Source organism: Delphinus delphis, chromosome 4 (assembly GCF_949987515.2).
Source record: "Delphinus delphis chromosome 4, mDelDel1.2, whole genome shotgun sequence".
Classification (NCBI taxonomy): Eukaryota; Metazoa; Chordata; class Mammalia; order Artiodactyla; family Delphinidae; genus Delphinus; species Delphinus delphis.
The window spans coordinates 142,542,921-142,563,338 of record NC_082686.1 but is presented as its reverse complement, the minus strand read 5'-3'; the positions used below and the strand labels follow the sequence as shown (position 1 = coordinate 142,563,338).

Below are 20,418 nucleotides of genomic sequence, written 5' to 3'. Positions count from 1 at the left end.
CCTCAGCCTGGAAAGCTGTCCATTCATTCAACCTTTATCTGCCCGCAGCCCTCATCTCCACACTTTGTCTGGCCCTGGACCTCATGGGCATGGTCTTGGCCTCCATGCTGGGTGGTCGTCCCACAGAACAGCCTCTCAGATGACCCAGATTCGAGGAGTACTCAGAGCTCTGGCTCTGGCAAGGGTCTCCTGGGGAAGGAACCTGGGACCCAGGGAGGCTGACAGATAAAACTAGGTCATGCAACCCACACTGCCCGGGAACCCAGGGTTGCCAGGCTGGACACTGCCTGCTGTGTCTGCCACCACCCTGACCTGGGAGTCTGTGCTGCAAACGACCCAGGGCATGATCTGATCCGCTCTAAGAGGATTCGGCCTGGTCCTTCCTGAGAGCCCCGGGCGATCTGAGAGCTGGCAGGTTCCTGGGTCTGGGTCCACACCGTGAGGACCACAAGGCCGCCTGGGGCAGGAGCTGAGGGCAGGGTAAAAGCAAGGCACAGGCGCAGGGAGAGGAGAAAAGGTGAAAGGAAAGAGATGGGGAGGGAGGGAAAAGGGAGGGGGGGTGAGTGGTACTGAAAAACCCCGTGGTCCGTATAAGCGCCTCACACCTGCAGTGGGGAGGGTATTTCTGAGAATCCTCAGCATCGTACTGGGAGCCATGTCTACAGTGCCTCACTTCATCCCCTTCCCAGGTAGGCAATTTTAAACCCATTTTACAGACAAAGAAACGAAGCCTCAGAGAGGCTAAGGGATGTGCCCATGACTACCCAGCTGGCACGACCCTTCCTCGTGTCCACTCGCTTGTTTGTAACCAAGTGGACGCATTTGAGAAGAAAACCTGTGATTTTCTTCTCCAGGACTCTGAAATGACACTGTTCTTTGGCTCAGAACGTTTCCAGGACTAGGACGAGTGCATAAAGACAGTTTGAGGTATCTCAGCCTCACAGGAAGGCTAGCTGTGTGCCCAAACCACTCCCACAGGTGCAGGACACAGGTGAGGGCAGCACGGTTTAAAGCAGGGAGAATGCAAAAGTAAAAAAAAAAAAAAAAATTCCTTTTGAAATCACATCAAAAAAATTTTAAAAAAAATACTTAGGAGTAAACCTGACCAAGGTGGTGAAAGACTTACATACTGAGAACTATAAAACATTAATAAAGGAAATTGAAGATGATTCAAAGAAACGGAAATCTATCCCATGCTCTTGGATTGGAAGAATTAATATTGTTAAAATGGCCATACCACCCAAAGCAATCTACAGATTTAAGGTGATCCCTATCAAATTACCCATGACCTTTTTCACAGAACTAGAATAATCCTAAAATTTATATGGAGCCACAGAAGACCCAGAATCGCCAATGCAGTCCTGAGGAAAAAGAACAAAGCAGGAGGCATAACCCTCCAGGACTTCAGACAATACTACAAAGTTACATTAATCAAAACAGTGTGGTATTAGCACAAAAACAGATATATGGATCAATGGAACAGAACAGACAGCCCAGAAATAAACCCACACACCTATGGACAATTAATCTTTAACAAAGGAGGCACTAATGTACAGTGGAGAAAAGTCAGTCTCTTCAGCAAGTGGTGCTGGGAAAGTTGGACAGCCGCATGTAAATCAATGAAGTTAGAAGACACCCTCACACCATACACGAAAATAAACTCAAAATGGCTTAAAGGGGACTTCCTTGGTGGCACAGTGGTTAAGAATCCGTGTGCCAATGCAGGGGACATGGATTCGAGCCCCGGTCCAGGAAGATCCCACATGCTGCAGAGCAACTAAGCCCATGCACCACAACTACTGAACCCTGTGCGCCTAGAGCCCGTGCTCCATAACAAGAGAAGCCACCGCAATGAGAAGCCTGTGCACTGCAATGAAGAGTAGACCCTGATCACTGCGACTAGAGAAAGCCCGCACACAGCAATGAAGATCCAATGCAGCCAAAAATAAATAAATAAAACTTATATTGCAAAAAATAAAAAATGGTTTAAAGACTTAAACGTAAGACAGGACATCATAAAACTCCTAGGCAAAAACTCATAGGCAAAATATTCTCTGACATAAACCAAACCAATGTTTTCTTAGTTCAGTCTTCCAAGGCAATAGAAATAAAAGCAAAAATAAACAAATGGGACTAATCAGACTTATACATCATCAAAAAGTCTACAAATAACAAATGCTGGAGAGGGTGTGGAGAAAAGGGAGCCCCCTAACGCTGTTGGCAGGAATGTAAAGTCGCACAGCCACCATGGAAAACAGGATGGAGGTTCCTCAAAAAACTAAAAATAGTGTTGCCATATGATCCAGCAATCCTACTCCTGGGAATATATTCGGAGAAAACTAGTTCGAAAAGATACATGCACCCCTATGTTCACAGAAGCACTATTTACAATAGCCAAGACATGGAAGCAAGCTAAATGTCCATCGACAGAGGAACAGATAAAGAAGATGTGGCACATATATACAATGGAATATTACTCAGCCATAAAAAGAATGAAATAATGCCATTTGCAGCAACATGGATGGACCTAGAGATTATCATACTGAGTAAGTAAGTCAGAGAAAGACAAATACCATACGATATCACTTATATGTGGAATCTAAAATATGACACAAATGAACCTATCTACAAAACAGAAGTGGACTCATGGACATAGAGAACAGACTGGTGGTTGCCAAGGGGAAGGGGGTTGGGGGAGGGAAGGACTGGGAGTTTGGGATTAGCAGAGGCAAACTATTATACAGAGAATGGATAAACAACAAGGTCCCACTGTATAGCACAGGGAGCTATATTCAATATCCTGGGATAAACCATAATGGAAAAGAATATATATATATAATGAATCACTTTGCTGTACAGCAGAAAGTAACAGCAGTGTAAATCAACTATACTTCAGTAAGATAAATTAAAGAAAATAAAGTGGGGAGAATGCAGAGAACACGGTCAGCACAGGGGAGACAAGCCCAAGGCAGTGGGCATCTGCGTTCGATGGGGAGGCTGCGGCCAGAGGCCTTGTGAGCACCGTGGCTCTGAGGGCAGGTTGCCAGCCCCCCTGCCCCCCTGCCCCCTCCTGGCACTGCCGAGAACCCTCTCCTTCAGCTAACACTGAAGTCCTGTCTGAGTAAGATGGTCCTTCTGAAACAGAGCCCCGAGGAGAACAGTTTGGCAGGTCCTCACAAACGTAAGCGTACGATCCACGCAAACCTGCACACAAACGTTCAGAGCAGCGTGATTCCAAACAGCCCACGTGCCCATCCACTGATGAACAGAGGAGCAAAACTGGTCTATCCAGACAGTGGAATATTATTGGCCACAAAAAGGAATGCAATTCAGATACATGTTACAACATGGATGAACCTTGAAAACATGATGTCAGTGAAAAAAGCAAGTCACAAAAGGCCACGTATTGTATGGTTCTATTCTTAGGAGATGTTCACGATAAGCTAATTCACAGAAAGAAAGCAGGTCGGTGGTTGCCAAAGGCTGGGGTGGGAGTGAGGGGACGGAAAGTAACTCCAGTTGGGCCCAGGGTTCCTTCTGGGGAGATGAAAATACTCCAGAATTAGACAGCAGTAAAGCCGGACAACCGTGTGAATATATTATAAACCATTGGACTGTATACTTTAAAGGGATTAATATTATGCTATGTGAATTGTATCTTAAAACAACAAGAACAGCCACAAAAACTCAAAGCCCCGGTGGGAGGCCACACCAACACTTGGACCTGCTTTGACCACGATGGCACCTGGACCGCCTGACTCACCCGCGGCAGCAACGCTGCTCACCGACCTCTCAGCGAGGGCCAGCCCCTCCTTCACGTAACTGAAGAACTCTTGCTCTCTAGATTCCACAGTGAACCAGGAGTGGTGGGCATTATAATTCCATGTCTCCACTCTAGAAACCCGAGGCCCAAGATCACCCTGTTTGAAACTCGTCAAGATTTCAGTGGAAGACATACAAAAGCAAAGACGGGGGCACACACAGTACCTGCGGTCCGTCCCCAGCACGCCTAAGCATCACCCGCTGCCGCCCGGCCCACCCACGGCCCCCTGGAAAATCAAACTCAGAGGAGCAACCACAGCTCTAGAGGGTTATGCTCTGTGAGCTGCCGCCACTGAGCATCTGCACCCAGGCGGAAAGCAGAGGTGAGGTGGGAAGGGGACCTCGGAGAGTGCCGCAGGGCATCGGGTCGGGGGCACTCCTCATTTGCAAAGCCAGAGCTCCATCTGTTGTGCTCCGGGGCCCAAGCTTGGGGCACTCTCAGCGGCTGACTGGTTGCCAGAGGACTAGTGCATGACCTCATGCTCCCTTCCAGACGGCTCCTGCCCTCCCAAAGCAGAGTCCCCAGCCCCCAACTGTGTCCATCACCAAAGGATTCCTGGGACTACCGCAGACTCCTCAGCAACTGCAAATTGCAGCCACCCCGTGGGCGATAACACCCCAATTATGTAGAGGCTCCTAAGTTGATGGATGGATTCTCTAAACACTGGCTTCAGCATTTTGCTTTGCTCAATGCTTTTGAACTGCTGTGGAGCACAGATGTGGTATCTGGGCCAGGCAGGCGGACGGCTGCCAGAACGTCCAGAATAAGGGATGCCTTCTATATCCAGTCACTATTCCAAATGCTTTTTTATAAATAAACTCATTTGACCCTCATGAAGAACCTATGGGGTAGGTGCCATTATGCCCATTGTACAGATGAGAACACTGAGTCACAAAATGGTTAAGAACCTGCCCAAGGTCACACAAACAGAAAGGATGGAGCCGGGATGGGACCCTGGCACATGGAGGCTTGATCACTGTACTACTCAGCATGGCAAAGGAAGGGCAGGGGTGAGCCTGGAGCTGAGACGGTGGGGCCAGGCCAAGCTCCTGGGTAGTGGCTCTGCTGCCTGCCTGCTGGGCTGCGGCAGCCAGGTCAGAGAGGAGACCATCACAGGGCCCTCCCTGTGCCAGGGATGAAGCAGTGCAGGGCTGGGGAGGCGTCTCTGTCCTGTCTCAGGGGACTCATGTCAGCAGCCGCCAGGGCGGGGCAGGAGCTCGCCCCTGTGCAGGGCTGCAGTGCGGGGCAGGGGGCCACCCACAGTTGCTGCAGGGCCTGGGGATCTGATCGCTCCCCACCCCAGAGCTGCCGGCCCCTCTTACAGCCTCTCTCCTCGATGGATGGTGGGCTGGGTGGGAAGGGTGAGTCTCCTGTGAAGCTTCTGTGCGCTAGTCACACAGGAAGGAGTCTGGAAGCCCTTCCACGTGGACATGAGTGGACCTGTGAGCAGCACTGTGGGTCCGTGGCTGTAAGCGGCAATGGTGCTTTCAGAGAAGGCGGCTGGTAGCGGCACCACGTGAGCAGGTGCACCATAGCTTTGTCCATTCGTTCATTCACCAAATGTTTGTGAGCCTCCGTGCCATCTGCCGTGGGGATGGAGTGGAGACCACACAGCTGGCTCCTGCTGCCTCGGGGCTCACTCATGGTGGGAGACAGACATGAATCATGTGATAGCAGTGACAGTGATAGGACTGTTGGCCTCACTATTACCACAGATACTCAGACTCCAGTACCAGAGTGTTTTTTTGTTTTTTGTGGGTTCTTTGTTTTGTTTTGGCCACGCCGCACGGCCTGCTGGATCTTACTTTCCCAACCAGGGATTGAACCTGTGCCATGGCAGTGAAAGCTCTGAGTCCTAACCACTGGACCTCCAGGGAAGTCCCTAAAGTGTTGATTATGATAAGACTGAAAAGGCTAATACAGCTTCCCAGCAGCTCTGGGCGCTCGGTGAAGCCATTTATTCATATTAGGTCATTCAACGCTCACAGCCGCCTGACAGGGAAGTATCATTATTATGCCCATTTTGCACATGAGAAAACTGAGGCACAGAAAAGTAAGTAACCTGCCCCCTCCTGTGAAGTGATGTGGCGTGAACTCTGAACTCAGAAAACCTGGCCCCGGGGCCCTCAGCCGTATCTGTCGCACTCATACGTGACGCCACGATGTGGTGAGTGTCGTGAAGGAGGCTGCAGGAGCACTGCGTGTGTGCACGTGTGCGTGTGTGCACGTGTGCATGTGTGTGTGTGTGTGTTGTGTGCGTAGGGGGCGGCGGGTGGTCCAGGATCGGGAACTGATGCTGGAGAAAGGGGAGGGGGGATGGGGGAGGGATGGAGGGATGGGCTGGTAGGTGGGGAGCCCGCCACGCTCTTCTCTGCAAGTCTGGTTTGGGAGGTGCTCAGCCCTGAAGGCCGCCTGCGATGTGTGAGGGGTGGTCTCTTCTTTCAGCCCGACTGCAACTGGCTGGCATGTGCCCAGTCCTGCGACGTGCCTGGGGGTTTGACAACTGCTTTCAGGCACAGTGCATCCCTGGGAGGGCCGGGGCGGGGGGCAGGAGGAGGGCACCTACTGTCACCTCTGCATCAGCGGCCCATCACGGTGTAGCGGGGCAATTACTCTTCCACATGGCCCTCCCCTCCTCGTCTGTGAGCATCAGGAAGGCAAGGGCCATATTTCACTCGTGTCTGCGTCCCCAGGGCTTGATACATCGTCTGGCCTGTGGTGAAGGGTGAGCATGTGGCAGATGTGGGGCTCTGTCGGCCATCAGGGCCTGGGTGCAGCAACGCAGAGCTCACCTGAGCCTCTTTCTTCCAGAAATTAAAGGTCGCGTCATCAGCTCCGGGCCTGCAAGGGACTCATGGCCACTCTCGGCCCCAACAGTGCAGCCGATAAAGCGGCAGGCATGCAAAGCCTCACGAGTGTGATCGACACACCTGGTAGAGCCCGGCCCCGTGTCTGCAAAGCGCTTCTTGGACGAAAGGTGCTTCAGAAGATATCAAGTATTCTCCTTGTGAGGGCTAAGTGCCACAAATCAGATTTGGTGGCACAGAAGTAACATATTTATGATCCACTATCATATTGCAAATGAAATGAACGTAATAAAAGTGTCACTTATACAAATACCTCTGATGTACAGATCTCGACCTATGAATATGAAAGCAGACACCCAAGCACTTTTTTTTGAATGTCTAATCATGACAATAAATGAAGTCATGTTCATTTCAATGTGTGCGCTTGTGCAGGTATCTGGAATATTGATTCCTATGCACACAATAAAAATGTAATGCAGGAAACATGCGGAATTCAGAAACTTCACTTGGATTCAGGAAGAGATGAAACAACGCTTCACTAGTAATTCTTTCACATCAAAAAAAAAAAAGGAAAGGAAAATACAATCAACAGTGATTTTGTCCATTAAAATTCTCTATAGTCAGTCTAGCAAAGGAAGCATAATGGTCTATTTATTCTTGTTTGAATATTAAAGTCTGGAATTCCTTCAACTTGACTTTTCACCTCCTTACTAACTATAAGAATAATGGACCACAGTCGGTGATGAGAGCTATCTGCTTGCCGTGAGTAGGGGAGGGTCTCTAACTAACATACAGATGTAGTTTCATCTCAGTTTAAACATCATTTTCTGAACTAATTATACACATGAACTTGAAGGCAGGTGGATCTGTAACTAGTAGAGAAATACATTCCCATAACTTCAGGATTTGTGGTTGGAACTCAAGCAATTAACAGAGCAGGTCCTACTGTGACCTTGCGTGGGTTGGGGTGAGTGAAACAGCCCTAATGTCAGAATTCCCTGTGCGGTGGAGACTGTGTCTTTCTCCCGATTCAGCAATAGCCACGGAGGCACTCGTAGAAATTTGAACAAATACACAGAGAAAGGAGGTTAGTGAGTGAGGTTGCAGCTAAGTTTTCTCCACTGCTACCAAGACACATGCCTCTGGACCAGGCTGAGGGCAGGGCACCCATGAGAGTCTGTTAAATGAATTCAGCCCCTGTGCTTGGACCTTGATTTTGGGGTTTTGAAATGGAGGTCAAAATAGCATCCTCCAGGGACCGCTCTAGTCTGCCATGTGGCAGCCTATGTGCAGGGATTTCAGAGGGTGATGTGGGCCCAGCACAAACGCAAAGTGTACGGAACGGCATGGCACTCGTGGTGACCGAGCAAGGGAGCATACTTAGAATTTTTAGAGAATATTAAATATGCAAGTCTTGGGGGGAACAGTCTGGACACAGCATGCTGAGAGTTTAACCAGGGTCGACCAGCCTAGCTCAGCTTCTTCAAGTTATTCCAAGCACTCACAGAAAATCCCCAAATATCAGAATGTACGAAGGCCAAATATGTCTTTTAGTTAAAGTGGTATATTCTACTAACAACACTTTGCAAATGATTTTAAACACACTTTCCTCTCACTGGTTGCTTTTACTTATGGAGATGTGATCTCCTCTCCAGGGAACTGCGTTCCTTCTGTCGCATAATCCCAAACACTTTCCTCCTCTGTCGGGGCTGGTGGGGGCAGCCTGGTGCGGCCGCGTTTATCTGCAGCAGGCCCAGGGTGGTGGGCATTCTTGCAGGGAGACTTGGAGTTTAGAGGCTCTGCTATAAGGGGCAAATCCTTTCCTTTGGAGAAGAGTCTTGGATGAACTATAGGAAATATCCTAAGTTTAACTCTGGAGACAAACACTCCTGCCTTATGCATAAAAGTAAGCACTTGGTCATGAGCAGTCAAGAAAGTGCAGGCGGCCTCTGGATGCCTTCCTCCACCACCCGTGGTCCTTCTCTGCTCATTGCCTCTGGCAGCAAGGGGCCCTGACAAAGGATGGCTCTCACGAAATCTGTCCACTGGTGGTGGTGTTTCCCTGGCTCTGTCTGTGGCAGAGTCATCCAGTATGATCAGGGCTGAGATGAAGGACTTTACTGATGCTATAAAACTAGATGCTAAAAAATGGAAACTGAAGACACCAAGGCTGTGGTCCTTTACCTTTTTGGTTTTAATATTTATTTTATTTATTTATTTTATTTATTTGGTTGCAGCAGGTATTGGTTGCAGCAGGTGTGCTTCAAGTTGCGGCCAGCAGGCTCCTTAGTTGTGGCTCACTGGCTCCTTAGTTGCGGCATGCATGTAGCATCTAGTTCCCTGACCAGGGATTGAACCCAGGCCCCCTGCATTGGGAGTGCAGAGCCTTAACCACTGTGCCACCAGGGAAGTCCCCCATTTGCCTTTTAATCAGGAGTAAACTCACACCCACTGCATGATCAACTCACGTCGTCTGTAAAAACTGCCAGCTTAGAAAAGGACAGTTCAGTCCCCACTGCCATAAACCATTTTCATGGGCAGGACATGCTTTATTATATAAGCTGAAGTTCCTTCTGCAGAGCTCAACTTGCCCTCTTGTGTCGGAGAGGCTGTTTAGCGGGTCTTTTTGACTCGGTAAAACTGCAGGCAGTCTGAGAGTCAGGAATCTAGAGTCTTAAAATAAGGGCCATGTATCCAGAGTGACATGACTGAGCAGAGGTGTTGGTATAACCCTTTAGATTTTTTTCATGAAGACAAAGACTTCATTCAAAGCAGTATCTGATGGTGAGGTGGGGCGGGGGGCTTCATATAACAAAAAGAAATTTCCCGGCAGACTGTTTCAGATGAGCCTGTATCCTGCTCTGTGTCACATACATTCTTCACAGCAAGTTACAGGCTGTCATATCTTAAACAACAATCTCCATCATGATTTGTATGGAAACACAAAAGACCCTGAACAGCCAAAGCAATCTTGAGAAAGAAAAACGGAGCTGGAAGAATCAGACTCCAGGGCTTCAGACTATACTACAAAGCTACAGTAATCAAGACAGTATGGTACTGGCACAAAAACAGAAATGTACATCAATGGGACAGGATAGAAAGCCCAGAGATAAACCCAAGCACCTATGGTCACCTTATCTTTGATAAAGGAGGCAAGAGTATAAATGGAGAAAAGACAGCTCGTTCAATAAGTGGTGCTGGGAAAACTGGACAGCTACATGTAAAAGAATGAAAGTAGAACACTCCCTAACACCACACACAAAAACAAACTCAAAATGGATTAAAGACCTAAATGAAAGGCCAGATACTATAAAACTCTAAGAGAAAAACATAGGCAGAACACTCTTTGACATGAATTGCAGCAAGATCTTTTTTGACCCATCTCCTAGAGTAATGAAAATAAAAACAAAAATAAACAAATGGGATCTAATTAAACTGAACAGCTTTTGCACAGCAAAGGAAACCATAAACAAAATAAAAAGACAACCCTCAGAATGGGAGAAAATATTTGCAAATGAAGCAACCGACAAGGGATTAATCTCCAAAATATAAAATTATACTAACAGCTCATGCAGCTCAATATCAAAACAAATAACCCAATCAAAAAATGGGTGGAAGATCTGAATAGACATTTCTCCGAAGAAGACATACAAATGGTCAAAAAGCACATGAAAAGATGCTCAACATCACTAATTATTACAGAAATGCAAATCAAAACTACAATGAGGTATCACCTCACATGGGTCAGAATGGCCATCATCAAAAAAAATCTACAAACGATAAATGCTGCAGAGGGTGTGCAGAAAAGGGAACCCTCCTACACTGTTGGTGGGAATGTAAATTGGTGCAGCCACTATGGAGAACAATATGGAGGTTCCTTTAAAAACTAAAAATAGAACTACCATATGATCCAGCAATCCTACTCAGGGGCATATACCCAGAGAAAACCATAACTGAAAAAAAATACACGCACCCCAATGTTCACTGCAGCACTATTTACAATAGCCAGGACATGGAAGCAACCTAAATGTCCATCCACAGAGGAATGGATAAAGAAGATGTGGTACATATATACAATGGAATAATACTCAGCCATAAAAAAGAATGAAATAATGCCATTTGCAGCAACATGGATGGACCTAGAGATTATCATACTGAGTAAGTAAGTCAGACACAGAAAGAAAAATATCATATGATATCGCTTATATGTGCAATCTAAAAAAAAGGGTACAAATGAACTTATTTACAAAACAGAAACAGAGTCACAGATGTAGAAAACAAACTATGGTTACCAGGGGATAAGGGAGGGGGAGGGATAAATTGGGAGACTGGGATTGACATACACACATTACTATAAATAAAATAGATAACTAATAAGGATCTACTGTATAGCACAGGGAACTCTACTCAATACTATGTAATGACCTATATGGGAATAGAATTTAAAAAGAGTGGATATATGTATATGTATAATGGATTCACTTTGCTGTAGAGCAGAAACTAACACAACGCTGTAAATCAACTATACTCCAATGGAAAACGCTGTAAATCAACTATACTCCAATTGTAGCAGCCAAAGTTTTCACTCCTATGGTCCTCTAAACCCAATTAATTTTCAGAAAATGAATTGCAGTTCTGGTTGACATTCTCCTATTTTCCCTTTTAAAACATTTCTTAAAATAGAAATGAGGGGACTTCCCTGGTGGCGCAGTGGTTAAATGCAGGGGAGACAGGTTCAAGTCCTGGTCTGGTAAGATCCCACATGCCGCTGAGCAACTAAGCTGGTGGGCCACAACTACTGAGCCTGCGCCCTAGAGCCTGCGAGCCACAACTACTCAGCCCACATGCCACAACTACCGAAGCCCACACGCCTAGAGCCCGTGCTCTGCAACAAGAGAAGTCACCGCAATGAAAAGCCCGTGCACTGCAATGAAGAGTAGCTCCCGCTTGCCACAACTAGAGAAAGCCCGCACACAGCAAAGAAGACCCAACATGGCCAAAAATAAATAAACTAATTAATTAATTAATTAAAAAAATAGAAATGAGGCACTTAGCTTGGAGAAAGTTCTGAGACACGGCCTCAGTGATTCCCCTGGGGCCACAGGACCCCTCAACAAGCCCTCAGAACCGGGCAGCAGGAGTGCAGTGCCAGGAAGGGCTGCTCACCTAAAGATGCCCCAGTGCGGAGAGGGTGTGGAGAAAAGGGAACCCTCTTGCACTGTTGGTGGGAATGTAAACTGATGTAGCCACTATGGAGAACAGTATGGAGGTTCCTTAAAAAACTAAAAATAGAACTACCATATGACCCAGTAATCCCATACTCGGCATATATCCTGAGAAAACCATAATTCAAAAACAGTCATGCACCACAATGTTCATTGCTGCTCTATTTACAATAGCCAGGACATGGAAACAACCCAAGTGTCCATTGACAGATGAATGAATAAAGAAGATGTGGCACATATATACAATGGAATATTACTCAGCCTGAAAAAGAACCGAAATTGAGTTATTTGTAGTGAGGTAGATGGACCTAGAGTCTGTCATACAGAGTGAGGTAAGTCAGAAAGAGAAAAACAAATACCATATGCTAACACATACATATGGAATCCAAAAAAAAAAAAAAATGGTTCTGAAGAACCTAGGGGCAGGACAGGAATAAAGACGCAGATGTAGAGAATGGACTTGAGGACACGGGGAGGGGGAAGGGTAAGCTGGGACGAAGTGAGAGAGTGGCATGGACATATATACGCTACCAAATGTAAAATAGATAGCTAGTGGGAAGCAGCCGCATAGCACAGGGAGATCAGCTCGGTGCTTTGTGGCCACCTAGAGGGGTGGGATAGGGAGGGTGGGAGGGAGACGCAAGAGGGAGGGGATATGGGGATATATGTATGTGTATAGCTGATTCATTTTGTTACACAGTAGAAACTAACACACCATTGTAAAGCAATTATACTCTAATAAACATGTTAAAAAAAAAATGATGCCCCAGTGCTCCACCTGTGGACGCCCTCTGCACTGTGATGCCCCAGCTCCTCCATCCAAAGGTGGAGACTGCTCCCCAACCCCTGTATCTGGGTTGGCCTGTGATGCACTGGCCAGACAGAAACCAGTGGTAGTCATGTTGTGCCAGCCTAGGCCCAGAGAGATCCTGTGCTGGTCCCTCTTAGAGCATCACCCCTGTGTGGGAACAAGCCCGGGCTAGCCTGCTGGAGGAGAGACCAGCAGCCCAGCCAAAATGTTCCTAAATCAACCTAGAGCCAGCCTAGCCCTGAACCTGGGAGAGCACTCAGGCAAGATGGGCAGTACTGCCACCCATGCTGCAGCTGACCACAGACTTATGAGAGGGCCCAGTGAGCCCAGAAGTTCCACCCTGCTGATCCATGGTTTTGTGATCAATAACAAATGCTTACTGTGTCAAGCCACTGAGCTTTGGGGTGGTTTGTTACACAGCGATAGCTAACATACAGTCTGTGTAAAGGATGGGTTACACAGCAGTAGCACACGCCCACATGCTCTTTCACACATGATATATCTGAATCAGTGGTTGTGTTTATTCAGCAATTAAGGCAAAAAAGAAAACAATTTGTCATTCCTTCAATTCAAGGTTCAAAATCCTGCCCGCATCTGTTACAACACACATAATTTTTTTTCTCCTTAATTTCTAGTTTACTAGAAGTCAGCTAGGTTTTTGTATCTGCCTCTGCATTTAGTCTCTTGTAATATGTTCTTTTCATGGAATATATGAAAGAAAAGGGAGGTGTGTTTCAATAGACTTAGCAAATAATTGTGGATATTCTTGATACTGCACTAAAACTTTACAAGATTGTAATTTCTTTTTTTAAACAAATCGTTTATGTATTTTTTAACTGAAGTATAGTTGATTTACAATGTTTGTTAATTACTGCTATACAGCAAGGTGATTCAGTTACATATATATATATATTTTTTTTCTTTTTTTAAATATTCTTTTCCATTATGGTTTATCCCAGGATACTGAATATAGTTCTCTGTGCTATACAGTAGGACCTTGTTGTTTATCCATCCTATATATAATAGTTTGCATCTGCTAATCCCAAGCTCCCAATCTATCCCTCCCCCACGCCCCCTCCGCCTTGGCAGCCACAGGTCTGTTCTCCGTGTCCATGATTCTGTTTCCATTTCACAGATAGGTTCATTTGTATCACATTTTAGATTCCACATATGTCATGTGGTATTTGTCTTTCTCTTTCCGACTTACTTCACTTAGTATGATAATCTCTAGGTCCATCCATGTTGCTGCACATGGCATTATTTCATTCTTTTTTATGGCTGAGTAATATTCCATTATATATATGTACCACATCTTCTTTATCCATTCCTCTTTTGATGGACACTTAGGTTGTTTCAATGGCTTGGCTATTGACAACACACATGAAGTATGGAATTAATGAAGACCCATGTTCCCCACGGGTCTTAAATAACATGAAAGGTACCCTGGAAAAGTGGGATGACATTGGGGTAAAATTCCAAAGGCCCAAATTTCAGCCCTTCATTTACTAACTGTGCAAACTCAGGGTGGTCTCTTAATGTTCCTGAGCCTCAGTTTCCCATCTGAAAAATGGAGAAATGAATTTTTCCATCATACACAGGGTTCGTAATATATATTTAGACATGTAAATAAGTGCAACACGGTGTAACGGTACGAAACCAGTGGGAGTCCTACACCGCTTTGCTTATTCGCCAAACATTTATTGAGTCCTGTAGCTACTGGAGTTTCTGAGTCAAATAAAGCATGGTTTCTCCCTCAATAAAATGTACATGATAGGTAGTGTAGACTCTAAGGGTTTGCTGTACATGGACTGCTTTGAAATGTGAAATGCTAAGACAGCAGGATAAGTAGACAGGAATAAAGTAAAGAAGGAAAATGTAGAGGAAGGGGGGAGAAAATGAGGGAGAAGAAAGAAGTTTTATCCACGGCAAGATCAGTGCTCCCCCTGGGCTACATCACTAGTGATCAGGGGAAAATGGAGAGAGGTAAACCGGACAGCTGTAAATGTTCAGTGGTTTCATTTCTCATGGCAGGACTTTCCACGTGAAGTTGGCTTAGCAAACAGACGTGACCATGTTCGCTTCCTTGGGATCCAACTGTTTAGATATTGCTTGCCACACTCGATGAATCTTGTCTGAGAGACAGACAAATGGTCTGCGAGTCTGCCTGATGTTGGCCAAATACCTGCATATTGTCAAATACATTTTAGAAATCCAAATATTACAGAAATGGTCTACATGTGAACGTGTGGGTGTTGATTTTACGTATTAGTATAAATGAAAAACTTTAAGGCCTTTAAACGGTTTATGTCAGCCTGTACTCCCCTCAGTGATTCTCACTGGGGTCCTGCAAACACTAAGGTTTCTAAGGGTTTTCAGAATCACAAAGGAAGTGCAGTGTTCAGTACTTTTGTTCTACATGCATTCTATTAATTTGAACTTTTAGAGAATCAGCGGTCCATATATAAGATGTATGCTAGCCCACTATTGTATATGATTAGTCAATTAACCATAAACTCCTTTCCTAAAAATTATGGATAAATTTAAACTTACTGTTAGTGTTTTAAAGGCTGGCTTAGCTCTCAAGGTTACTTTTAAAGGAATTGTTATAATGGGTGTGAGGATAACCATTTCAGTCTTAACGGCAGGTTTTTTTCTACATCCATCCATCTGTCCACCCTTCTATCCATCCATCCATATGTCCCATCTTTCCTCCATTGATCTGTCCATTGGCCTATCCATCCATTTGTCCATCTATTATTTCATCAATTTATCTGTCCATTCATCCATCTGTCCATCTATTTATCTGTCCATCCATCCATTCATCTATTTCTCTGTCTGTTCAAATAGTTATTGAGTACTTACACTGTACCTGACACTGTGATTGATGTTCAAGAAACAAGAGTGAAAGGGTATCATTTCAAAAGACTTACATTCTAGTAAAAGATACAGTCACCTGAACAAAAACTATCATTCAGTGAGCTAGATGCCAGAAGAGAGGTGTTTAAACAGGAATACAAAATCTAAGCAGTAGGTTTTAAGATGGTACTTAGTCCCACAGATGCAGGAGCTGACGACTCAGTGTGTGGGCGTCATGACAACCCCTCCAGGAAGGGTTCTGGAGCTGCGCGCCCCCCAGGAGCTGGGTGTCCGGTGCACAGAGCCTCCAGAAGGGATGCTCAACAAATAGTTCATATGGACAGGACTTGGAGGGTTAGGGAGACAATCCAGATGAAGAGAACGGTGTGGACCAAGGCCTCAGGGTTGGGTCCGACACAGCCGCGCGAGGAAGTTAGCTCTGCGATGGCCTTTAAAGGGTGGGAAGAACCTTCTTCATGTGGGGGACATGAGGACATCCTTCCAGGAATGACCACCTCATGTCTGTAGGAGAGCAGGACGGCTGGTGCGACCAGAGGGAAAACTGGAGACTGGGGACAGGTGGGGAGGGAAGACTGGTTGATACACGGAAAGAGAAAGAAGGCGGGATGTGCAGGGTGGCGCCGGGAGGGAAATCGCAGGACCTGGTCACGGCTGGAGGAAGGGGAGAAGGGGACCCCTAGAGGTCACAGGGAGATTTTCACTGTGGCTCCCGGATGACGACGGTATGGCAAAGAGTCTATAGAGAAGTAAGGTAGCTTGGATGGAATAGCGAATTGAACACTCGGCAGGAAAATGATGAGCTGGGCCTAACGGCAGGTGAGTGAGGAATCAGGCAGCCGTCCCAGAGGCTGCAGAGGCTCAGGTCAGAACCTCCCAGATGCCTGTCGGGGTCAGGAGCCGGGACGAGCAGCGGAGGGTGAGAGAGGAGAGCGAGGTGGAGCCGGAACTGCTCTCTGGGTGTGGCCTGTAGCGGGCGGGAGGCTGTGACGGAGCAGAGGGGCAGAGGGCAGGAAAGCTGGGGCGACCCAGAGTCACAGTGACTAACGGAGACAAGGATTCGGAGAAGCAGCAGAAGCCTGGCCGAGTGTCCAGTGGCGCCGAGAGTCGGAGGAACGGACAGGGAGCAAAGTTCACGGTCTGGCGACTGAGGAAGTGGTGACTTTCAAGAGAACATTTATAGCAGAGCAATGTAGGATGGAAGCCCCGCCAGAGGGCGGGGAGGGTTAAGAGGTGGTCAGGGAAAGCCCTTCAAAACCCAACCCAGGAAATAAACTTGGGTCCAGGCACTGGAAAACTTGTCTTTCTAGAATCAAACCTGTTAGAGACATCCGGGAAACCACCCATGCCTACAAACAGAAAAAGGCTGCGTGGATTTCCCAGAGAGTCTGCAACTGTCCGTCGTCGAGGGCTCCCCGGAAGGCTAACACACTCACGCAGGAACTGTCTACGCGGAGACCCACGCAGGCGCAGGAGGAGGCTTCAGGTGGCCACAGGTGGGAAGCGGGGAGGGCTTTCCCGGCAGAAGACAGGGCAGGTTTGAAACCCTGCGTGGAAGCGACAGGGCAGCTTTGAAGTTCTGCAGAGAATAGGGCCGGGGCTGAGTTCCAGGCTCAGGCTGGACCGCGGCTCTTGTGGCCGGCGAACCTTGCCAAGGAGACTTGCGGTTTAGGTTCACCGGGAGCGCAGTGGCAGCAACAGGACCCCAGCTGCCTTTTAGAAGGGCAGCTCTGTCCATGGTGAAGAAACGATTGGGTGGAGACATCACTCATGTGGTTGCTAGGAGTTCCCAGCGAGAGAAGAGGGGCCATGGGGAGGGCCCATGTGAGGGGTCCAGGGCGCCGGGCAGTGGGCAGGGCCGAGCTGCGCGATGAGGGAGGGCCCGTGCCCCCAGGGCACGGTGCAGTGTGTGCGGCGGGCAGCTGGCTCTCTGGGTCCTGGCTCTGGAGGCGTGAGTGTGTGGAGACAGGCTCTCAGGGAAAGTCTGCTGACGGGAGCGGTGGCCGTGGGAGGGGACGGCGAGCCCCTTGCCCCTCTGGGCTTCTTTCTTCCCGTTCCCGACTTCCGGCAATCAGCTGAATCTGAAGCACACGCAGCAATCTGGAACTCGACACATCTGGACTCCTGCTACTACTGACAGTTCCTGAGCCGTGACCACCAGCTCTGGGTGTCAGGCCCTGATCCAGGTACCGGGGATGCCGCAGGGAACCAGAGTCCCCGAGTCCGCGGGATAGTCGGGTGAGGGCGCAAGACCACAGTGAGGGGGGCAAAGCGCACAGGGGAGAACTGACTCCACACGTGTACTGCAGACCCCACCCTGCACGCCTTCCCGGGACGCGCCCGAATCAGGACCGGACGACCCCGGGTGTCAGAAATGCTCAGTGAGAAAATATCCACTGCTCCTTGCCCTTGGCTTTGAAATGCAAAGGTGGGAGAAATTCCAACCCAGTGTGAAAATTCCAACTCAAAATCTTCCAGTCACAGACCAGCTTCCCAAAATCGGGGGCCGCGGCCTGCGAGCTGGTGTCTTCTCTTTAACAGGAACTATCAGGGTCACGGCCAGCCCCACCCCGTCGGGGAGGGAGGGTGTCTTCCCCAGGCTGCGTCAAGTGCTAGACATGCATTATCTGTCACCCTAACTGGAAGGAGTTACTGAGTCCCCAAGCTGCACAGGAGGAAACAGGCTAAATGCCACGTAGCTGCCAGAACTGAAACCCAGTTCTAGCTCCAAACCACACGCTGCTCATCAAAGAATTCTCGAAACAGTTTCCTTTAAAGAAAAGATTAGTGTTAATAACAAGAATGCAACGAGGACTGTGATTAAGGAATTTTTCTCCTTGGCCTTGGCTTCCCTGAATGCCATCGAGGGGTGACTCGCAGGCCACACGTGTGATTGAAAGAAAACGTGAAAAATGAAACAGCAGAACTAGCCCCCCCTGCCCGCCTCGTCCACCTCAGTGTGTGAAGTGGTGGCCGGAATCGTGGCCAACTTCACCCTCCCCTGGTGAACAGTGTCTCAATACAAACAGATCAGCCCAAATTGTCTTCGTCTGGGAAGGACTGCTGAAATCCTACTGAGTTCACAAATATCTTCCTCCTGGCCTACGACACTTTAATTCTCAGGTATTTATTTCTGCAGAGACTCATCTGGAAAAGAAAGCAAGGCATCGTCACCATTCCCGGTACGGCTCAGAGCCACATACTCGATGTTTGACGCAGAGAACTGAATTTCTATCCCCGGGAAGCTTCAGCTAAGGAATCAAAAAAAAAACAACAAAAAAACCCAAAAAACCGGCAACAAGCCCAAGAAGTAAGACACGCCGTTCTTGCCACCCCACTCTGCTCCCTCTGCCCTCCCTTCTCTCTCCTCTAAACCCACACCCAACAGCGTGCTTTCCTCTCCTTTTCATAAAAAAGCCATCCGAGAATGCTTTCCGGGTAGAGGCAGCAGCCTCGGGACCGGGGGAGAGGAAAGCAGGGCCTGGAAGGGAAAGCGGTGCAGGGTCCCAACTCAGACGTCCAAGAAACATCAGAGGACATGCAGGGAAGTTGCGGCTGCCTGCGAGCAACCCTAAAGGTGATCTTGAACTTCAGAGCACGTCCTGAGCCCCCATTCTGTCGCGGGCACTGTTCTAGGTGCTGGGGAGGTAACTGTGTAAAGCGATGTCCCCGGCTTCTGGGAGTTTCTTTTCTTCTTGGGAAAGGTGGACGATGGCCAAATCCATGTACAGTGTGCCATTGGATAACGACGGCGTTATGAGAAAGGGCATGCGGGGGAGAGCAACAGCAGGCAGGGCACGCGTGCAGCCGGGTCTCTGTGATGGGGGGATTTGGGGAGGGAGCTGGGAGCGGTGATGGAGCAGGTCCTCTAAAGAACTGGGGGCAGAAAGGATCGCATATATCGGGGCAAAAGAGCTTCTCCTAAATTAAAGACACAAGCTAGATGAGCTATGTACTGACTCACTCGCAAAACGCCAGACAGTAAATATCGCAGATTTTGCAGAACTCACAGTCTCTGTGGCCACCACTGTGCCATCGCGGGGCAGAAGAGGCTCTGTGCACAGAAAGGCATGGTTGTGTTCCAGCAGAACTTCACCAAAACAGGCTGTGTCTGGACTTGGCCCACAGGCTGTAGTCTGCAGACTCGTACTCTAAAAAAAAGTCCTTGATCTGTAAGAAGTTGTTTGTAGAGTAAATCCAAATTAGGGAAGAAAGTATTTTTTGGTGGGTTTTCTGGTTGTTTTTGGCCGCGCTGCACGGCTTGCGGGATCCTAGTTTCCCAACCAGGGATTGAACCCGGGCCCTCGGCAGTGAAAGCGCCAGGTCCAAGCCACTGGACCGCCAGGGAATTCCCAGGAAGAAAGTCTTTTTAACAAAAAAGAAATGACTTAACACCCACTCTCCTGTGTTTGTTCTTCCCTTTTATTTCAGTGATCAGGCAACAGACTGGACGTCAATTGTTTTTCCTGCCCAGCACCAAAGCCCTGCCCCCTCCAACAGATTTTCTTCTGGGGACTCCTCCACCCCCGCCCCTGACTGTGGCCTGCAGTACGTCCAGACCCTGGTGGAGAGCTAGAGGGTCTCCTAGAGCGCACGCAGAATAAAGGGCCGTCACCCGGAGAGCAGCGGGGTACAGTGGAGCAGAGGCAGCAGTGGGAAGGTGGCCAGGGAAAACCCTCCCCGCGGAAAGAACATCTGAGCAGATAGCACTGAACTAGGAGAATATTCCAGGCTTTGGGGAAGCGAGAGCAAAGTTCTTGGGGGCAGAAAGCCTCAGGGACTCGAGGTCGTGGTGTTCTGAGGTGTTGTAGGGGTGTGATGGGAGTTCCGCTTCTCACAAGACATCTTAACAAAGCTTGGCCTGGAAACCCGCCGGGG

At 48.1% G+C, this 20,418-nt stretch overlaps 1 protein-coding gene across 2 annotated transcripts in view; it reads right to left on the bottom strand.

Moving 5' to 3' along the window:
• Positions 1-20,418, bottom strand: part of RARB (retinoic acid receptor beta) — a 185,576-nt gene that overhangs the window by 33,721 nt on the left and 131,437 nt on the right. The window lies entirely within an intron of this gene.